Source organism: Lepidothrix coronata, unplaced genomic scaffold, assembly GCF_001604755.1.
Source record: "Lepidothrix coronata isolate B3197 unplaced genomic scaffold, Lepidothrix_coronata-1.0 Scaffold33, whole genome shotgun sequence".
NCBI classification, from domain to species: Eukaryota; Metazoa; Chordata; class Aves; order Passeriformes; family Pipridae; genus Lepidothrix; species Lepidothrix coronata.
This window is the reverse complement of record NW_016690213.1, coordinates 2108011-2130591: the sequence shown is the minus strand read 5'-3', so window position 1 is coordinate 2130591 and position 22581 is coordinate 2108011. Positions and strand designations below refer to the sequence as shown.

Below are 22581 nucleotides of genomic sequence, written 5' to 3'. Positions count from 1 at the left end.
GCTTCAGGAGGCAGCTGAGCTACCCTGCTAGTTTCCTGCAGGTCCCACGTCCCCCCTCAGCTCCCTTTGAGCTGCTCCCAGCACCCAGCTGACTTCCCAGGGAGCTCACCAAAATGGCAGGAAATTAACCCAGAGAGGGAATAGTTTTCTGGCTTGATGAGCTGAACCACCAGCTCGACGGGCAGGGAAGAGAGGGCAAGGTCTCCCTCTTCTGACAGCAGCAGGCGGGCGGCTCCCCTGGCCAGGACCTAACTCACCCCGGGTTCAGGGCTCCTAGCACTCACCTCACCAACTTGCCAGGTATCGCTGTCAAATCATTATTGAACAACATCACGACAAACCTGTAGAATTATTCTGAGCTTTAATACTGTAAATAGTAATATGATTTGTTATTCAAAACCAGGAAGCTTGATACTCAAATCCTTGAAGATCAGAAGAAGGATGACGAAAACTGAGAAACATAAATTAAGGCTTTGTGCTTTTGATGGAGACCAATTCATAACTGGGAGGATAAGTACAAAGAATGGAATCTGGTTATAGCCAGGCCCCATAGTTCTATGGAAATGTTGTCCAAAGCTGAAAGAATAGCTAAACTTGTTATGGCAAAGATGGGTCCACATCAGAAGGTTCCTTGATAATGATTCTTTGTTCAAATTTAAATTAAACATTTGCTTCTATTTTGAGAGTTATAGCACAAACCTGTGTGTTTCAGGTAAATCAAGTAACACCTAGCTGATTCAACAGAGATTTACTTGTACTGATTAACTGGACAAGTAAAAATGCCAAGACAAACCTAGAAGGACTGTTAAATTCCATTGCTTATTTTCAGAGGTCATTTTGGAAATCACAAGTAATATGGGTTATTCTAGGTTTCAGACTAGACACAAAAAACTAAACAGAGGCAAGGCACATGTTGAGTGTTGAGTTGTGGTTTTAATTCTATTTTCAACATAGTTTATATGACTTAGGACTCCAGCAAGCAAACAAGCCAACCATTGAATCCAAAACTTAGAATACATTTTGCATAGCTCAGCACAGAGAAGTTACATTATCTGAATGGTATTTTTCAGTTAAGTAAAAATAAAATTAGAAAATTACTAGTTGGCTGGGAAAAAAAAAAAGAAAAATTAAGAGAAGAGCCTTTCTCACATTTTAAACAGCAGAGACCTTTGCATATAGTACAAGAAGTTTAATAGCCAATGGGTGATATACTTTTTCACTCTTCCTCTAATCTACACTGTAAATCAAAATAATCTCATAAAAGGTTAAATTATTAAGAACAGCGGCCCAATGGAAGTGTCATGCAACCAGGAAACCAGGATGACCATAAAAAGAAAATGAGGCTGCTGGTAACCATTATAATGTAAGGCAGAATCACAAACGCTAGCACCAAACCTTTTTCTGTTCCAGTTATAAGCCTTGAGAATTTTGTGTGTTGGATTTTTTCCCCTCTTTAAAGACAGAAGTAGGCCCTTTAACCATCCCCGTTTCAGTTTCTCTCTTCCTAGCTACGGTTTCTTACAGTAACTTGTCTGTCATTGTCCATGAGCTTAAACAGAGCACTGCATAAGCTGTATGCATCACATATCTGTCCCCAAGATGCAAAATCCTTCCATGCGAGGGAACATTTTGGTGCAATCTAATGCAAATGCTGAGCCCAAGAGAAGCAGGACGATGAGGTATTTCACCAATATATTTCTGTAGAATTAAAAAAAAAAAAAAAAAAGGTAACTTAAGAGTACCAGTGGCGAAGATCAGTGACCACAGGAGCAAGTTCCTACACGGTTCGCTGTATTAGAGAATTAACTTCTAAATTAACCCAAAGCGCCGGAGCCTCCCTGCAGCCGGAGGCGGCCCCGGCAGGCGCAGCAGCCCTTCCCCGCACAGGGCAGGAGACCTCCCGGGTGAGAGAGAGCCTTAATCGCGGCCACTTTCCTCCCCCGGCTCCCCGGGGCTGGCGGAGGCCGGACCGCAGCGCCCGCAGCCCCCGGCCCCGACACGGCTCCCCCAACTCCGCAGGACCCTCCCCGGCGCCGGCGGAGGACCCCCTCCGCCCCAGCCCCTCGGCGGCGGGACTCCCTCGGCCCCAGGGCTGGCGCGGTGTCACCCGCAGGCACGGCCGCCCAGGCGGGAGCGGGAGGCGGCCCCGGCGCCCTGCGGCGGGATCCCGCGGCACCCCCTCGCCCGCACCCCGCCGGTCCGGCGGGAGCCGCTGACAGGTCGCCGCCAGTGGCCCCGGCACCTGCGCTGCGCTCACCGCCCTTAGAGGAGGGGCTGCCGGCCAGACCGCGGCGCGGCGGAGCGGGAGGGAAGGAGGGAGGTACGGCGGGAGGCGGCGGCGCACGGCCGGCGGCGGGCGGGCCCCGGGGGCCGGCGGGCGCCCCTCGCCCTCGCCCCGCCGCGGGGCCGGGCGGCCGCGGCGCCACCGACACCTTACTTCCTGCTTCGCTACCCGGGGCCAGACCCATCGCGGCGGAGGGATCCCGCCGCCTCCCGCAGCCTCCTCCCCCTCCTGCTTCTGCTTTTCCCCGCTCTCTGCTGCAAGGAAATTATTTGACAGCGATTTGCTGACACTGTTTTTTTTTTTTTTTTTTTTCTCCCCCCCCCCCCCCCCCCCCACTCTCCTTTCTTTTTGCATCACGGACTCGGCAGCGCGGCGGGCGGGGGAGGCCGTGCCGGAGGTAAGTGCCGGTGCCCGGAGCCTCCCCCGGCGCGGGGCCCCCGCCCCGCTCCATGTGCCGCCGCCGGGGTGGGTGCCGGGCAGCGGGGCCGCGGGGGGCCGGGGCAGCGCGTTTCCTGGCGGAGCGATATTTGTTTGCAGGATGGGCGCCGTACTGTAAGTGAAGTAGGACCGAGCCCCGGGCAGCTCCGTAATAAATTAATATCGCGATTTGCTCGCGCCTCGCCGACACCGCCACGGGCCCCGCGCCCGGCCCCCCTTCCCCCCACCACGCCTGCACTTGTTGCGGACTTGGCGCCAGGTAGGGGCAACGCTTCGCAAGTTTCGCTTCTGCAGCAGCCGGGGCAGCGCTGGACGAGAAGAGGGGGAGGGTGGGGGGTGGAAAGGAAAAAAAAAAAAAAAAAAGTTTGCAGCTCGCAGTTCACTTTCGTTCTGCAGCGCCCAGGCCCTGCCGGCTCCCGCCGCCCCGTCCTGCCCGGGCGGGCGGGGGGTGCGCGGTACCTGGGCGGCCCGGGCGGGCGGAGCGGGGCGCGGGGGCCGGCGGCGGGGCGCCCCGCCGCGGCGCTGCCGCCCAGTCCCGGGCGCCGCCGCGCCGTGCCGGGGAGGAGAGGAGAGGAGAGGCGGGGAAGGGCGGCTCGGCGGGGCTGGCCGCGGAAGTTCTCCGAGCTGCCGCGCTGTCACGGCCCCTTGACACGAGTGTCCAACCCACGCGCGGCTCCCCCCGCCCTTCGCCCCGCAGCGCGTTCGGTGCCGTCTCGGTATCAGTGTTGGATGCGGGGCGGTCCCGGGGCTTGGCTGTGGAGCCCTTCCCGGGCGGCACCGCGTGGGGCGGCGAGCTCGTCTTGGAGGAATGGGAATTTCTCCTTTCCCGCGGGAGAGGAGCGCGCGGCGGGCTGGGCGCTGCCGGGGCGATCCGATTTTCTGGCCCGTCAACATGCGGGGTGGTAGCGAACAAGAACTTGTAGCCAGGTGTTTAAATACCGGAGAGGTGATTTGCAAGTGAAATTAATCGGCAGTTAACCACTTAATAAATGGATAATGCCTACTCATCCTTCTGCTGACTTTACAGAGTGGTTTTCACGTGTGGCGGTCACCTAGCCAGGCTTGACTGGTCAAGATGTAAACTTAGCGGGATTAGTGCCTTCATCCAGTCAAATCTGACCTGCACTTACTGTCCCTGAGCATCAGTGCTGGTTGTCATTCAGATGGTTACAAGTGAAGTTCATACATTTTTGCAGATTAGTATGATAGCAAAATAGATATGATGACCCACAGCTTAATTATTTATGGAAAAAATTGCAAAGTGCTTAACTGCATGATTAATGTTCTAAGCGGATAATTACCAGGGAGGAATTTTTATGCCTTTGACAGCTACAGTTTTATTGTAGGTATGGGAAGAGGAGAGAGTTAACCTGGCAAGTTGGCCTGGTGTGCCGGGCTGTTCATTAGGGCCACCCTGCTGCCTTTACCCATCCTGCTTGGGGCTCTGGCCCACAGAGAGACTTGGTCCCTCGCTAGGGGTACAGTGCCATGACGAAGTGATCCATTCTTATAATGTTGGCATTTGCATGAATTGTGTGTGCATGCGGTATATGCAGCTGTTTGCTTTTGTCCCTTATCTTCTTGGTGGTCTTGGATGCTAAGTTGGATCAGAATGGAGCCATTGCCTTAATAAGACTCATGTATCTAGAAATGAGCCACTTCAGTTCGTTGTCCAGTGAAGTGACAGGGCGTGATGTGCCCTGTGTGTGTTACGTCTTTTAATAAGGCTTGTCCGAGTCACACATTTAACAACAGAAGTGCTGCTCCATGAGTGTTCTATGCATATATATGAGGCACAGAAGTTGTTATACATCTTTGCTTAAAACAAAGATATTTGTGTAGAATTTAAATAAGTGAATTTTCATACGAAGAAAATGTGTTGTATGCATTTTTTTCCATAACTGATACTCTGATATACTTTGCAAAAATTTAAGGCTTAAATATAGTCTACTCAAAAGTTTTGGTGCGAATAAATGCTCTTATGATCTGTTCTGCTACCATTGATAAGCAGCTTGTGTTTCTGAAGTTGGGCAACTCAGTGAGGAACTGAGCAGCACTGCGGTCTGGTAATCAAACCCAGTGTATCTTGAAAAGCCAAAAAATCTCAAATGTAAGTAATGCACTTCACTGTGAAAGTTGGCCTGAGTGAGGAGTGAAGAATTGTCTTCTTGGTGAAACGATAAGGCCAGAGCTTAATCATGCTGTTATCAATGTACATCTTGCTGTTGGCATCCCTCCCTGGGGGAGAGGGATGAGGCCTCGAGTAGCTAGGCAGGCATCCTGCCTCCAGTACTTATATCAATCCTGCATAGGCCAACATAAGCATAAATAAACCACAGCATGACTAACCTCTCTACCTAATATTGACTCATGTTGTATTTGGGTAGACTGAAAAAGTCTCCATGCCTTAGCCATTTCATTTTCTCAGTCTGTATGTTGCTAATGATGACCTGCCTCGTGAGAACACTTCAATATGCATTTAAGACCATTAAGCAAGTCTTTGTTTCAGATTTGTTTTGGTTTTGGGTAGTACTCAACTAGCCTAGATAGGAAAAAGGAATTCCTAGAATTTAGCCTCAAAACTCTGTCGCTTCTCTTCTTCTGGCCTTTTTAATTCTTCCAGTGATACTGAGACTTGCCATTATAAACTGAGCTCGTAACTTGGCACCTGGCAAGGAGTGTGAGAAAAGTATAGGAAGAGCAGTCCTGTAATGTACTGTAGGTTCCCTAAAGCATTAAGATAATATTTTGCTGTGAGTATTGTCATCTTATTTTTTTGTTTGTTCTAATCAAATAGGGAATATGTCACCTAAAAACTTACTCAGCCAAGTGTTTGAGAAGGCTCTTCTCTCCCTTTACCAATACTGTAATGGGACAGTAGTAAAGTAAAGAAGAAGGGCCCTGGGTTGTGCCTCTTTATTATGTGTCATAACAACTTGTGAGATAAGGCAGTTTCATTTCAGCTTCCTTAGAAATATGTGCTCTGGTTTTGTTGTTTTTTTTTTTTAAAAGCAAGCAGTGTTTGACAGATACGAAATAATGGTTGACGTGGAAACAGTTTGTTTCCCCTCCTTGCATTTTTTGGGGGGCTGCATATCTGCACAGTTCCAAGGAAAAATTACCAGAATTATAGTTTTTTCTGTCCCTAAAAAACAGATTCTTTTGGCTCCCCTCCACCTGTAAGAAGTAGGCAAAAGCATCCTTAAGCACATGTATGAATTCTGCCTGGAGTGGCTGCCACACCCTTGGCTGTTTATGTAAGGTGAGGAGCACAAGTGGTAGTCGCACTGACTTCTATGGCACTGCTTGCAAGAGTTGAGTTACCCTGTGCGTATTTGTAGGACGGGGAGTGAGGGGCTTGCATTTGAAACTAAGGGAGCTAATTCCATACGTTTTGCTGCATATGAAGTTATAAAAGCTCTTCTTAACTTGTCCATCTCTGAGAAACCTATTATTGTAATCAGTTGCAGAGCTGTGAGGGGAAATCAAGCCTTCTAAGATAAAGATAAAAATAGCACATTCAAATATATTTTAAGAAAGGCGACTCTTCCTTCAAAGGGTAGATCTGAGTGTGGTTCAAAGAACGGTAGCAACAATTTTATGAGTTTTTTTTGTTTTTTTAACTCTTTGCTTGAAACCAAACATTTAAGACATCCATTGAAGTTACTTCTGAGCAGCATGCATTTATGTGCCAAGTTGTTTTATGGACCTTGTGGTAGTATTTCCCCTTAGATCTGGAGATGCCGAGAAAGGGCTCTTGCACCATCGTCTCCTTGCTGCTGCTATTGTATGTCCAGCCTGGTCAGGAGGATGAAGTAGGTTACACAGTTGGTCAGCAAGTCATATCAGTGCTGGTTCTTGTTGGATATTGGTTTCTGTGGGCAAAAGGAATATTGTTTTTGATAGTGGTTTCTCTTATCTCTTTTTGGTTTGGCCGTGTCACTCCGTGTTGTTAGGGGTGTGGGCTCACCTGGACCTGCTCAAAACAGCAGCAGAAAGAAAAAAAATCCATTGATTTTTGTGGGGGAAAACTAGAAAATGTGCTCAGGTTACAACCTGCTGCCACAGAAACTAGAAGGCAAGTACTTAATTTACATTACTTTCTTCTCGAGAGGATAATAGTTTGGGGAGCCCAGGGCATGCTTTTAAATGTATGCCCTATTACCCTATAATAGGGCTTTTTGGTTTTTTTTAAAGTTTAAACTCTTCGTACGAGAGTGGGGATGTTGCAGGGGCTTGGGGTAGTTGTGTAGCATTGGGTATATTTTGAGGTTCTGAGTGAAATGAGTCTTGTGGTTTCAGCTTACTCTGTAATAAACGTAGTGTGTCGCACACAAACAGCCCACCTAAGTTTTCATAGCTGACTGGTGATTTGCTCTGGAAAGACCCAAAATCCTGATATGATGCAGATTCAAAAGGTAGTTGATTTTTTTAAAAAAATTCTTTTTAGTTTGTCATTCTCCAATTTACAGTTCAAATTTTGTTAGAATTTCAGTCAAATAGCTAATCTTCAGCTTCCCATGTACCACTCAGCTGGGCTGCTGGAGGTCACTTCCCAGGCAAGTGGCCACAAGTGCTGAGTTTCCATACCCCACCAGTGTCTAAAGCAGGCATCCTGGCTTGTCACAAATTTTCTCCTGTCTGTTCAGTTCAGTGAGAAAATGGTTGCTGTCTTTCCCCTCCCTCCCCTCATCAACTGCTCATGGTAAGATTTTTGATAGAGCCCTCATTGTGATATGTCCTTGAAGTACAGAGCTGCAAGGTTTTGCTTTCCTTTGCCATTTTTTCTCTTCATGTTTAGACTTCGGTGCAACTATAGCAAAGCAAGATTTTCGTGAATGATCTTTTTCATTTTTTTTTTTTATTTGTCAAAAATCTCATATTCAGTAAGAGAAAGCTCAGACTCTGGTACTAAAAGCTCCACCTAACCCTGGAGTGTAAAGACTGCAGAAATGTGGACTGGGGAAGGATTGCCCCAGAAAAAACAGGTAGGTGTAAGTTAAATGTTAAATTATCGGCACCTCTTTTCATATAAGGTCCCTGATGGTGAGATGTTTTTGTTCACACCATCTGGCTAGAACAAGGCTTACCAGGGCTTTTAAAGGACAGGGTCCATTTGAGGTGCAAAATTTATATCAGGTACTTTTTTTTTAAGTGAATGTCAAATCCTAAATAACTTCAGCATCAGACTGTGCAAAAAAGTACCCAACCCTGCTCAGCAAGTGGCTATGAAGTTTAAAATTTGATAATGGCTGAAGTTCTCTGTCTTAAAAAAAAAAAAGCAGGTAATTTTTGTCTTTGTCTTTGTTCTCCAATCCCCCCCCCCCATTTTCATTGATGGGGAAGTTTCATTTCCTTTATTTATATATTTTTAGTGTAAGTGTGTTTGGGGGGGGCATGGGGGTGCATAGGAAGGAAGTCTGTGTTCTACTTTTTGTATGTAAGAGAAAAGAATAGTTAATGCTGGTGTGTTTAGAAATGACCTTATATATGTTCTCCCCTTTAAACCAGCAATTCTGCTGGTAAAATCATGAATATTATTAGGGGATCGAGGGGTTTTGCAACACTTCTGTGTGTGTGAGAGTCCTGTCTGAGTTCCAGTTGTACTAGCAGAAAAACGTTTTTCCCAGTACTGTCATGTTTCACATGCCAGATCAGAACTAGAAGTGCCTTTTCCTGGAAGGATCTCTATTTACACTTGGAGGGTTATGCCAATTACGGCTACATTAGTAAGCCTATTTTTTAAATTTTTAATTTTACACTTGACCTACATAGTAACTTCTTTCATTTTCTTAACAGAACGCACACAACAATCCTGGAATGTCAGTAGGGTAAATGCTGCTGTCCTGTGGCTCTAATGCATACGGGCATTGTTGCAAGACCATGATCTTAAGTGTGTCTTAGTGAAATGGAAGCTCTTAGCACTTTGCATAACTCGAGATGGACATCTGCTCTGCATACAGAATTAAATACAGTTTATTGGGGAGCAGGCAATATGTTACCAAGTATGTTATTCATATGTAATAATATTTTTCCTCAAAAGAGATCCAATTTCGAATACAATTTTTAAACACTGCAGATTAGGAAATACTGCATTGCAGACTTTTGGAACTTTTGAGGCATAAGATAAGGTGCTATTAATTTTTTTATCAGAGACTTAAAATTGTTTACTCCTTTGGACAGTGTAGTGGTGCATGAAGGAGGAGGAGGTAAATGGGGCTTCTGTGACAAGAGTCTGTGGGTGTTGGGTGTTGGAGCAGGACTGTGGCTGTCAATGCTACCTCCCAAATTTGTACCATCAGTGCTTTGCCTCTGCTGCTGCTCTGCTGTCTCTTTCTCCTAGTGAACCAACCCTGACTAGTAACTAGTGCTGTTGCTATTTTGTGAGCAGATATGCTAGCTATTTGCTCTTTTTCTGATCTTTAGGTGCATTTCTGATTGCATTGTAATAATAAAAAAAAAGGATGCTGACCAGTCTTTACGTGGTTCACATGTTCCATAAGAGTGAATACTTAGAAGACTTACTGAGCTTTCTTTTTCCAAAAAGGTAGGCTGCCAAAGCCCTCAAATATTTAGGATATTGATCTGAAGTTCTGTAAATGTCTTCCCAATTGCTTCTTTTTGGTCTGCCTCTTTTATATTTTGTTTCATCCTGAGTGTTGAAGCTGGGCTTACCTTGCAAAGAGGTGGTGGTGTTTGAATTAGCCCCTCACTACCTTCAGCAGGGAGAGTGCTGCATATTGCACTCTTTTTGGAAGCTGAAAGCATCATTGCTGTCTCCTAGGCCACAATGGGCCTTGAAATAGCCCTGAGCTCTGTGGCCATTACCAAAGCTGAGTGCAGGAGGCTGGAGTCACCTGAACTGCGAGTTCACACCGCTTGTAGGTCAATGTTGAGCGCAGCAGTTTTGTGGCTGCTTGTGCCCCTAATATATTTGGGGGGAAATATGTGGAAGCAGTTCAGATGCTAACTTGTTGGCATGATTTTTGGATTTTTTTGTTTACTTTTCAAAAACTTATATTCAGTGTTGCAAAGGAACCCCTATGTATCGTGATAAAAGAAGTAGTTAATGTTAAACCACATGGAATGGTGCAGCTTTGCAGGAGCATTGATACCCCATCTGTCTCTCTAGCCTGCCATGCAGTTCAAATTCAAGTGAAGGTCTCCCACGTGGTTACTTTGCAAGTGTCCTCCTATCTCTGTTTCGTATCTGCGATTTCAGTATATGCTTCCAAAATTATTTTTATTCATTTCCAATCATTCTTCAAAGATAACTGGCAAAAACCAACAGGCTGGTTGTGATTTTACAGCAGCAGAAGGTAGACAACTTTGATCTTGTTAAAATTAATTTTCTTCATGTGTGGGCTGGGTGTGTAGTATGTTGATTTAGTTTTTATTGATCAGTGTAAAAACATGAATTCGGCATCACAGCAATGATAATAAACAAGTACATGCAGTGATATTCTAATTAGTTCCTGGCAAAAATAAGGCAGAAAAACCATCTCAGAGATTGATGTGCTTTAGCGGTGAGATGCTGAACCAGGATACTTTATATAAAAGGGTTGAGTAAAGCTTTTCTCTGGCAACACAATTGCTGCGAGCAGTAGCATGCCAAACTGGGCAAGATACAGTCTTTTCTGTAAGCATTTGAGTGTCAGAAATGGCATTCTTGCCTCTGTCTGGTAGGTCTTTCACCCTCCTGATCATGCCAAGGGAAGACAGGTTGGAGGAACCAAGTATCTGCTTTGTTAGAAGGTGTCTCCAAATGCAAGCAGTGGAGCACTAATTACCTTTCCGTCCTCATGCACAGGAATGCCCTGCAAACCATCCTCATGTGCTTCAATAAGCCTGCATGGCAAAGCATCAGGTACAGGGTAGGGGAGTGGAGAGAAGTTTCTAAATTATCAGACAACTTATGGCTAGAAAAGTGAGATTTGTATTCATAACTAAGTTAAACACATATTTCTGAATATGATAGGGGCATATCTCCATTGAAGATGGCAGTAGTTCCTCTAAGCCAAAATATTTGCAGTAGTATGGGCAGGCAAATTCTCCCTCATTATTCCCTCGATGCTGTGTTTCCAGTACTGGGAGAGGCTTCTCAGTCATGGTGGTGAACAGTGAGTTTCTATATTTTTTTGTCAGATAAGCTTGTTTTATGCTGTCAGAGTTCAGTAAATTGGTATCTGAGCAGCATGGATCACGATGAAAAAGTATTGCTGCTGCCTGCATGTGTTTGATAAAATTAGAAAATGAGAGGCAAATTTTTTCTAAAGTGAGGAAAAGAAGGGTTTTTTTAGGACTATGAAATTTTGAAAGAGATGGTTCATAATGAACTTTAATACTTTTCCAAAGTTGCTGCTATTATAATGAAAGAGCATGAATAAGAGAATATGCCTTGCAGGTAGAATGAAAAAAGGCTTCACCATTTATATACTTAAAAACCAAAGATACATTGCAGAGGATGAATTTTACTCCTCATATATTGCTTGTAGTAAAAAGCTAGTCTTTGAAGTTAAAAACAGCTTTAGATTTAAAGAAAGAATACACCTGAACAGGGAGGTGCACAGAAAAAAGACATGGGGTTAAGTGCTGTTTTGTTAATGAAAAGAACGTAAGTTAAGCCAAATGCGGCTGCCTGCATAGTAAGGTACTGCTTAACATGAGTGGGAATGATAAAATAAGGTCCTAGCAGACTTTCATTTCAATGATTTTCAACTTTCAGAAGCGGATTTAATCTGGATATTGAATGCTCATATATAAACCATAGACTAATACCACAGAATTACTCTAATTTATGAAAGGAGCAGTACTTTGATGCTGGAAGTCTGTCAGCATATGATCCCTAGGCTAACTACTTGATTGTTAGTTAAAGTAGGGGTTCATTAAAATAACATGGGCTCCTCTGTTTTTAAAGACTAGCTCTTAGCCAGTAGGTGAGGGTCCAAAACTAAAAAGGTTGTAGCACAGACATTATATGGCAGTGGCACATAGATGACTATGTAAAGCTGGCTGAAACTGGCTGTTGGAAAAGCTTCTGTTGGATTGTGTGTTCAGTACTGGACTAAATCTTTCAGTTTTTAGTGATCTGTAGCAACACCTGCTCATGCTGTAGTTGGTTGAACTACCTGTGTGACTGTTTGAAAGAAGGTGCACGGTTGAGTCTGTATATGACTGCAGGTCCTTGGTGTAATTATTTTACTCTGTAATAATTGTATTCTTCTATTTGAAGAATCGTAATTACAAAGTGGATGATGGGCTTCAATTATGTAAAGAAAATCCCTACATTTAAGCACCATGCTATCCTTAGCACAAACAGCTCTTTTTTTCAGGTAGAACTTTTACTTTCAGGTTATTTCTGGAAAATCCGTACTGTTACTTATGTAAATTGCAAGAAATGAAAAAAGAGAACAAAAGAGCAGGGCATCTTATTTTAAGCTTCAGCAAACGCAAAGTCATATGTGGCCGTTCCAGAATATGTGCCTGAATTGTTCTGCTACTGCTTCTGTTACCGGTAAACCAGATCAATTAAACTGGGCATTTCTTGCAGGCTTTGTACAATCAGATGGTCAAATGTGGGAGCTGGGAAGTTTTTCCTGTAGGAGGGTCAGCTTATGCCCCATAGAGAGTTCCTCCCTGCAGGGCTCCTTCCTTGCATACACAGAAGTTCCTTGCTGAAGGAAAATGTAAGACTTTCTGGTTTTTTGGTCTGTTTGTTTTTATGCTGTTGTGTAGCCAATTGCGTGTTTTTTTAGGGCGATCCTGTACAACAGCAGTAAGTTTTTGTACCTGATCTTTTACCTATTAAGGCAGTAAGAAGCTCTCCTTGAATAAAAGAAAGGCAGATTTCAGATCTGCCTGCTGATTAGAGAGAGAGGAGAATGGAAGAAGTGGTGTTCGAGTGAATGAACAAACTTTCAAGCTGACTCAGTGATACATGTACAGTGTACGCTCTAAGGATTAGTCACCACTTACGGTAAATCTTTCTTTATAGTGCCTGGTGGGTATGTGCCTCTATCAAGCTACTGTTAGCAAGCTTTGTAGGCTGGGAATACAGGTAAATGTTATTTCCACAGTATTTTCCCATTGAACAACAACAACAACAAAACCCAATGAAACCTAAAGACTTGTAAATTACTGAGCTAAAGGCAAAAGAAATCTTTCAGTTATCTCGTGGTGCTGCTATCTTGATCTGTGAAACTAGTAGGAAAGTGAATAAATTATGCAACAGCTTTTTTTTTTACTGTTTAGAAACCTGTGCTTACATGCTATTAGTGCTTTTCTACCTTATTCTGTGCAGGTTGGTTGATATGATGTTGTTTTTCTTTCAGTAGGTAGGTTTCAAGCTGCATTTCTGTAAAACACCCATTTACGTGATGGTAACAGAATAACAATTACAGGGAAGGATATTTTCATTTGCCAAGCAGAAACTTCAGGAAAATTACCCTTCAGGTTGAATTTTCTCATAAATGCTCTCAAGTTCTAAAATTATTTACTGGCATAATAAGTAAGCATAGCACTTAAGGCGGAGCTCCTATTAAGAAGTTACTTTTTGGGGGGGGGAAAAATGAGAGGGTTTATTAAAAAAACCTAGTTAATATTTTTTAAAAATGATAAAATTATTCTGCAGCATTTTCTGAGTTACCACAATTCAGTAAGTTTATTGTTTGGGTTTTTTTACTTTCACATTTTTCTTTCAGCAGTTTCTTCTCTGTTTGGCTTACTTTTTTTTGTAAAGTTAGCTGGGCATCATTCATAATTCTTAGGTGCCCTTTTTCTCTGATCTTCTGACCTGTTTTGCTTGGCTTGTTTAATCTGTCCTTAGAGAATAGTTAATTTCAGCTGTAATCATAGCAAAAATCCTTTAGAGCTGTTAGAGCAAGATTTTTTTTTTTTGATAGTTTGTTTAAAATTACTTCCTCCAAAATAAAGAAAAACCCCAAACATCTTGTTGAAGAGTGAGAACCAGACTCTGCTGGCACTGCTGGGTGGGACGGCGCTGAGGTTGCGTGCCTGTACAAGTGGTTTGGCTTGCTGCTCTCCCAGCAATCTGATCCTGTCATAGGCTTCGAGTCCTCTGAAGAGCAGGAGCGAAGGCCGAAAGCATTATTAAGTTTTGGGGTTATTGCACACTGTTTATTTGAAATGGAGGCCAAACAATTTACATATCTCTGTATCTTGGATCTGAAAAAAATTTTTTTTTCATTAGCCTTTTGTGTGGAAATGACATCACAGCTTACATCAGCCATGCTAAATTCAGAGGGTTTTTTTCTCCTCCCTTTTGGGTTATTAACTGAGCATTAGCTCTGTGCAGTGAGTCTTCCCTCGCTGACTGTGGCACATCAATAACTTCATCGTAAACGCTCTGAATTTTGTATGATGAAGAGAAACGAAGATGTGGTCTAAAGCCTTTTGAGTGTAACTGATTTCATTGATGTGCCTGCAACCAGACTGGGTGACCCCCAATGCTGCATTATTCCCAGGATCACTGATGCAGCAGAAGCAAGCCAAGGACGGCACTTGGCCTTTTGGCAGATCTGGGGACCAGGTCTGGATTTTGCTGCAGCACATCGTTGCATAGGTACGTCTCCTCAGCCCTGCAGGTCAAAACTTGCCCTTGTGAGACTGAGTAGGTTCTGAACTAGAGCTCTTAGACTGTGCCTGGATGTCCCATGTGCAAAGCTGAGCTCTGTAGCAGGAACAGGGAGTACATCATCTCTGTCAGAAATACCATGTTTTTGGGGCTGCCCTTCTGGGGTCAGTGCTAAGGCTGCAGCTGTGGCAAAGTGTGAAGTGGAGGCATGGGGGTTTCCTGTGAGAGCCTGAGGAGCTAAGAGGAGGGAAACAGAAATCAAAGCTGACATTTTGAAAAGTTGATTGCTACCTTTTTTTAATCATAAAGCAATTCTTAAAGTAAGTCACTTCCCAGAGGAAAAATAAATACATTAAGAAGAGAAATAGGAGAAATGTGATGCTGAATTTATGCATTTGAATGCAGCAGACTTGGTTGTGTGCTGGTGGTGACACCAGTGTGCACAGAGACAAAGCAAAAGGACAACCATCATTCTGACTCTCTTGCTAAATTTCCAGCCATGATGTCGTATATGCAGAATATTTTAATTTATCTTTACTTTTTTGTGGAGATCTGAGACAGTGGGTAAGGGACTGATCCCAGTTACTTAAAAAACCCCCGAAAACTATGGTGAAACAAACCCGCATGACACTGCAAGGGTTGTGGAGAGATTTCCCTTCGTGCCATCATAAGCTGCACTTTGCTCTGGGAGGAAGGCAAGGAGGCCTCCAGGCACCCTCAGCAGGAAGGCTTGCAGGAAGAGCTTTGAATTGGGCTCTGGGATTTCGAAAGTTATGGACTCACACACTTTGTATTTCTCTTATATCTCTTCTGGCTCAGCTTTTCTGCAGCAGTCAAGGAAGGGGGTGGAGAGCAAAGTGCTGAGGGATGCCCTGGCACTTGTTGGTGTTACCCATGTGAGTGTGTGTTTGAGTGGTCGGTGCTCACACACTGTGGAGGTGGCCCGTTGGAAAACCGATGGAATTACTTGTCTCTTTTAGAGCTTGCAAGGAGCACTTCATCGCTGTACTTACTTGTATAGCCATATGCTATTCTTTTTTCTTACATATGTTCTCTTATAATTGTCAGTAGCAGGTGCCTGCGAGCCAAGGCGGAGTGATATTTAAAAATCAGATGCTTAATGGGGATAAAGAATAATGTGAGTTAAGCACCAGCAAAAAGGCCAGGTTGAAGACATTGGCCTCTGAAGGTCATATTCCTCACAGAGCAGCAGCATGGTTGGTAGTATTGCTGGTCCTTCAGCTCTTCTATTCACCTGCAGAGATGTGACCTTCAAGAAGTAGTCAGGAGGTCTGGTTTTGGGTTTGTATATCTGGTTGGGCTGAATCAAGAAAAATGCCAAGTCCCTTCTGATGTAAGTACCAGCCCACAGGAACAATAATGGTCGTGCATTGCACCCCTGCTTGGTGACTGAGGTGGTATGGGCTGGTTGGAGACGTGACATGAAATCTCTAGTTTGGTAGACTCACTTTTTGAACCCACCTTTCCCTCTATGTTTGTTGAGCATCCTGAGCTGTTCAGGTTGTGTAACTGGTTGCTATAGCATTGTGTGTGCAATGGTGCCCATGGATTACTGATAGTAATTGTTGATGCTGTCTCCTTCCATCATCTGAAAAACAACCACTGAGAGGATGATGTGGGGAGACTTGTAGTTGCTCTGGATTTGGAATGATGCAGCTGTGTCCACTGAAAATCATTTTGGGGCATCACATGGCCAGAATCCCCCAGTATACATGATATTGCCATCACATCTTTTTCATATCTCCACAAATAGCTCTCCGAACTACCATTCCTTCTGTGTATCAGTTGGGGGCAACTTAGAGCCTGGTGTAACAGATGTCTAGGTGACCAACAGATCAGTAGTAGCTTGCATTTCAAAGTGTCAGGGACATTTAACGTCCCTAACATTCTTTTGGGGGGGGAGTTGTTGGTTTTTAGTTTGTTGGTTTTTTTTTTCTTCATTTCTGTTAAAGAACTAGTAAAATATAGAGCACATATGGAAATGGCAGACGTTGTTGAGTTTTTGATTTTTTTTTTTGTTGTCCTTATTTCTAAAATTAAGCACACAGAAGTTTGCAAGATCTTGCAAAGAATTTAAATGATATTGCAGAGTCATGTGTTCAAGGAATCTTTTTAATCTAGTCACATATATTGTGAACAGATCCAAATTTTAAAAAATACATTGCAGTAAGGAGAAACAAACCAAACAGGATAAAGACAAAAGGCTGCTAAATATTTTTGATGGTACTTAGTTTAGTTTGCTGGCAGCATTCTGTCGTGTTTCATTTTTGTTCGGTTGTCCTTCATGTTCTTCCTATGTGAGAAAGTAACCTGTGGTATGAGCTGTTCTGCTTATCCCTTGCATAATGTTGGCAACTGAAAATTGGATCACGCGACCAAAGTAGGTCCCTCTCTGTGTCAGAAAACTTAACGATTTCTTCTTCATGTGGGTGGGTATCCATGCACATGAGTAGTAAGTTTTCATTCTGCCACTATATGTTTCTGAGCTGGATTGTAGGAGGAGTAGTGATCTCGCAGCTTGACCATAAATGCACTTGGCAGTGCTCACAGGGGCCCAGCTGGTTCCAGAATTTGGGTCAGCAGGACAGTATCCTGGTGAGCTGTCGGGCGCAGGACCCTGTAAGACTGACTTAACTGTATTAACTTACCCTAATTCTTGTTATATATACCATAAAAAACTTTCCTGAATGTTTTTACTTCTGTGTTTCCAGAACCTAGACCTTGAACTACTATAAAACTTCTGAGATACTTTTGATGGCATGTCCCATACCACTTCAGAGCACGTGCTACTCAGGTCAGACACACTAAAGGCAAGTTTAGGCTTTGTAACTGTAAAAGATGTACAGCACATCGTACAACTCTATATGACATTCCTTTAATTGTTTCTGATGGTAAATTTAATAAAGAAGACTTGAGAGATAGACACACACACACACACACATATGTATATATACACACACATGCACAGAGGGCAGATCTGAAAGCAGGGAACACAGGCATATATGCATTGTGTTGCAATTGTTTTCCCTTGCAGGTTTTGTTATTGTTGTCCCTTTCACAAACCATGAACCTGTAATTTTTTCATGTGCTGTTCTCTGGCCCTCTCTGCCAGAGAGGCTCAATCTATCATGTTAAAAAAAATCAATAAAAAGTCTAGAGGTTTATTTATAAAGTAGAGCATGGAGAGAGGGTGCAAAAATTCCATTAAAATGGCAGTTTAACACTAGCTACATCTCTTTGGGACTAAACTCCAATATTCTAAACTATTAAAATTGTTACAAGAGTGCTTTTAAAGTGCCACAAATCACAGTAAAGCTTTCTAGTTGAAACTTGCCTTTATATAGTGTGCTAGAATTCAGCTTATATGTGTTTTTGGAGTGTCTGATGCTGCCCTCAAACACCATTTTAGGATCTATTTTAGAGCTTTATTATAGTTAATAATCTTACAGGTTTATCCTCAAGGGAAAATACGTGGATGTAAGAAGTCAGAATTTATTTTCCTTGAGAAGTGTGACCACGTGTATGTCTTTGTGCAGATGCAGCTCTGAGCAAATTAATTACTTCTGAGAAGTTTGTAGGCTTCTAATGTAATTCATCAGGATTGCCTGGCTTGGCACAGGCTGCTTGGTTATAAGAACTTATAAATTCAGGCATCTGTAGGCTATTTTAAAAGATAGCAGCTTTCACCAGTGATGTAGTGGTCATCTACTCCATGTTTCTTATCCAAATAAATAAATATGTCCCTCTACTCATAAATGTGATGCTGGAGAGTTTATGGGATAGTATCTGTGTTAAACATCTCAAATATCAGAAGCAGTGTATCTGAAGTGTAAGCTTCTCCTCCACCTAGCATCTTTTTGACTTGTTTCAACAGCTGAAGAAGATCAATCTTGAGAATGTTGAGTTTTAATGCAAATGGCATTGTATGGTTCTGTGTTCTATCATCTTTATCCTGGGATAGAATTGTTTCTAGTGGAAATGCCCTTTATTAACTTCCAAAAATACCCAGGAAAAAAAATGGGGAACTGTTATTTGGGTCAAAAGCAGGCTTCTCTAGGAGACAGTGCAGATTGTCGGAGACCGTGGCTCTTGGTAGGATTCATGGGAGCAGGCTACATAAATGAACATGACAGAAGGCAAATGAGAAGCTCCAACTCACCAAATACTTCTGTGTGGTATAAATATGCACCCTGTCACACAGTCATATGCATACATACAAGTCAGTAACCCAATTCATCATTCCTGCATTATTCATCCATCAATCTTTTCTTTTCTTACTAACCCACAGCCTAGTTCTAGCATACTTGTTGCTGTTGCTTGCATACATTTTCCTCTTTCCTGGATGCATGGAGTAAAGTAATGATCCCAGCAAAGTTAAAAAAAGCAAAGCTATTAACATGGCCCTTTCACTGTTAATTAACATCTGAAGTTTCAGAAAAAGGGATCTAACTTGTGTAATTATTGTGTGGTTAAAAAAATCTTGAAAATTCATACTAGTGCTTGGAAAGTGGAGATGCTAAAGAGAAACCATCAAAACTTACTTTTCGAACAAAAGACAACTAAAATCTGTTCTATAGGGTGCTTCTCGATGTAAAAATGAAAAGACTGTAGTTGTGTTACACAGCTCTGAGGAGAAGTGATAGTTAGCTTCTCTGCTTTTGAAAAAAATAAGCAAGAGATGTTAATGACGATAAAGCAGAAGAGCATCATTCAGGAAAATGGAGTTTCCTGTGAAGTCTGGAGTCACCAACCCACCAAAACCTGGGTTGCAGGTGGGTTAATTAGGTTTTGCCAGATTTTCTTTGCTGCCAGCGAAGGTTGGCTTTCCAGCTCAGCTCTTTGGCTGGGGGGGCCTACTCCTTGTTCCTCTTCCTCTTCCTCCTCCTCCTCCTCCTGGGCTTGCTCTGGTAGCAAAGGGAGCATATTGCCTCCCTCACCTCTTGATGCTATGCAGTGCTGCTGTGCCCAGACCCACACAAAACAACACAATGTAAGGAGGGGAGACTGACGGGAGGTTTGGTAAGAAATAAGTGAGAAAAGGTAGCGTAGCCCAAAACGTGAGGCTGCAGCCATTGGCAGGCATTCGTGAGGTCAGGGTGCTACAGTGGTGTGGAGGCTGCCTGAGATCATGTGGGCAGTGTGATGCTCGTCTCACCAGACTGTAGCCCTCAGAGCTGTTGTGGCAGTTACTCCCTGACTATGTCCTTGTTGGCAGAGCATCCAGTCACCAAGATTTGAATGCTCTCTGGTTCAGGCCACTGGTTTCCATTTCTTCCCCTTCCTCCCAGTGGTGGACATGTTCTCAGTCTAGCGGGGTGTTTGTCTCCTTGCCTGCAGCATTGACCTTTTGCAGGTAGTGGTAAAAAAAGTCTTGGTTGAACGTTGACAGTTGTTGGTCCTGTCCTTGAGAATGGGCTGGCAAGGCGTGCGTCGGGCCGGCGCTGTGGACACGCTTTGTGAAACGAGTGAAATCTGTGGGATTGGAGCTGAACAGCTCTGACTTAGCTCTGGATTGTGTCCAAAGTTAAGGTGCTCAGGTTTGTGTAAGGAGTAGTTACTAATTGCTTCAGCTTCTAAAATTTCTTTGGGAAGAGCGCTGCATTTTGCCAGCTGCATGCAGGATGAGTCTGATCATACATTTGCACCTCGCTCTTAGTCTTTGTCCTGAGTTTGGGGCATGGGACAGCTCCTAAAGGAAGCACCAAGTCTGTCTAGTGAGTTCTTCCTGTCAGGGTAGTTTGGGGCATGGTGATGCCCTCCTTTCTTCGTGTGGAAGGGGGCGGGGAAAGCCTTTTGTGTGGGTTTGCCACAGCAAGGAGATGGTGTGTTTTAGGATGTTGTAATGACCTTACTGAGCTAAACAGGTATTGTGTAGCTGCTGGTGACTGGAAAGGACTATCCTTTTGCAGGTCTGATCCCTTATAGGTTTGTGGTCTTACTTTCGTAAGAAATGCTCTCTGAGACACTTAAAAAGTCTCTAACAGAACTGGCAAAACCTTTGGCTTCAAGGAGTTTCCCTACCGGATGTGGTGGTAAGATATGGTGTTTGAACACCAGCATTGACCCTCTCCTGGCCTTGGGGTTGAGCCCACAGTAAGGAGGGACTCTCGCAGCTTGTGGCAGAAGGAAGGAAATGGTAGATACCAGTCATCCCCTCTCACATGTCCTTCCACGTACATCTTGCTAGTGACCACCCAAATTGTCCCCTAGAGATGCTACTCTACCGTGAATAATTTCCTTGCTTTTAGTTTGAAAATAGTTATCAAAGTTGTGCAGATCAGCTGGGGCAAGTTCCAGCTTTTGTTGTATATAAAAACCTAGAAAGCATACTTCTGGGAAGAGATGTTGAAGATGGGTTGGGTTTTGGGTATTTTGAGTGATTTGAAGACAGGAAGTGGATTAGTTAATGTTGAGGATTCGAATAATTGATGTACCTTGATTTGAAAATCAAGACTAAGTGGATTGGAAGTAGTAGATGCAAACTCTGTCAGGTATGAAGACTAACCAAGGCTGTGATCGTTAAAACTTTTTGCTGTTACTTATAATGCCATAAAAGCTCTCAGTCTGATGGAGAGATAATCCACCTGTGTAATAAACAAGTTATCTTTCCTCTGTTGTTTATACAAATATTTTTGTTGGTAGTATTTTATGGACAGCACTACTTAATTGACTGTGAATGTTAGACATAACTTCTGGTTAAACTTCTGTGGGAAGTATTTTAACTGATAGATGTACAAGCATGTGAATTTACTCATTTCTTTATGCATTGCTTTCCCAGCTATAAAAATGTTCCAGTTAAGGGAAATAACTTTTCTTAGCAAATAAATATTACTCTAAGGAGAAAATTTTGTGTTTTCTTGTATTGTGTGTTTTTTCTTTGGGTTGTGTGTGTGTTTTAAAGAAGAGTAGTAAGTGAATAAAAATACATACTTGAAGTATTTTGAAGTATTGGTGATTTGGTAATGTAGGATCAGATACTTACATTATGGTGTGCCACTTGCTTAAAACCAAATTCTAGCACACATTTCATATATATATATACAACTGCAAATACTGTAAATTTCAAAGCACAGAGTAGAACAAAAAAGTAAACTTTAATTGTAGTAGATGCATTGAATTAATTGAGATTAATTAATTAATCTCAAAGGGGAAGCAAATTTAGGAAAACAGGTGTTGAGATGGATCCTTCCTATATATGAGCAGTTCAAATGTGAGAAATTGTCTAGAAGGAAATTGTACAGTTTCAATATCTGAAAACCATTTTTACCAGATTTTACATTTATTGGTGGAGCTATAAATAAATGCAGAATAATTTTACTGAGCTTCATTGAGTTTCTGCAGATCAGTATCAGCCCAACAGCTCCCAATGTCAGGCCTCACTTCCTCCTTGGCTGGAAAAGCCAACCCAGTTCTTAAAAACTGTGGGGAAAGTGGCTGGGCATTAATCTTAGATAAATGGGTTCATTAGGGTTTTTTTGTTTTGTTTTTAATTAAAATATATCTTTTTCAGAGGGATTGTTTCCTGGAAATGCTGGGAAAAGTGGTTAACTGAGCAGTTTCCTATTACCAGTCTTAGTCCTGGCATTTGACTCTAAAAGAGCAAAATACAACATACATCCCCGTCCCAGCCTCTTAGAAGCCTACCCTGAGCCCTGCAGACAGCCTTTGCTCTCCTGGGGCCACCCCAGCCTGAGCACCCCGAGGGAAGTTTGGAGCATAGAAAACTTTGTAAATGAAGTAAAGAGGAAAGTAAAATCTCACTGTTTCAGTGTGGGAAGCAAGAGAGAAGTTACAGGGTTGGTTATATGTTAGCCTAAAAACAGTGTTCAGAAGTTCCTTGGATAGTATGAACTCATCTTTTTTGCAGGGAACTGCTTTTAGATTGCCTGGCTCTTTAGGACTTGGTTGATAAAATTTAATCTTAGTGAAAAGTGAGTCAGTTACCTAAAATAACGTTTCTGTTAAAGCCTTGCCCCAGTGTAAAATATTTGAAGTTTAAAAAAACCCAACACTTTTTCTTTATTTCTTCTGTCTTTAAAATTGTCTCTATGATCTGACAGCAAGCTGTGAAATGGTTGTGACACTTACTATCTTGACTTAAGCCTGTATCAAGACTCCACTCCAGGGAGTGCAATCATGCGATAAGCAAACTAGTCTAACACGTCTTAATTGCTGCATACTTCTAGAGCAAGCAGCTTCTAGAGCAAGCAGCTGTCACAAGTATTGAGGCCATGTTACTGAGAAC

The 22581-nt window shown here is 43.0% G+C and overlaps 1 protein-coding gene across 4 annotated transcripts in view; it reads left to right on the top strand.

Moving 5' to 3' along the window:
- The first annotated feature begins 2420 nt into the window (after nt 1-2420).
- Nucleotides 2421-22581, top strand: part of TRERF1 (transcriptional regulating factor 1) — a 100663-nt gene continuing 80502 nt past the window's right edge. For 3 of the 4 annotated variants that reach the window (XM_017811714.1, XM_017811712.1, XM_017811708.1), the window contains exon 1: nt 2421-2681. The gene's annotated coding sequence lies outside the window, so the exon portion shown is untranslated. The remainder of the gene's footprint in view (nt 2682-22581) is intronic. The other variant, XM_017811713.1, reaches the window with a different exon arrangement.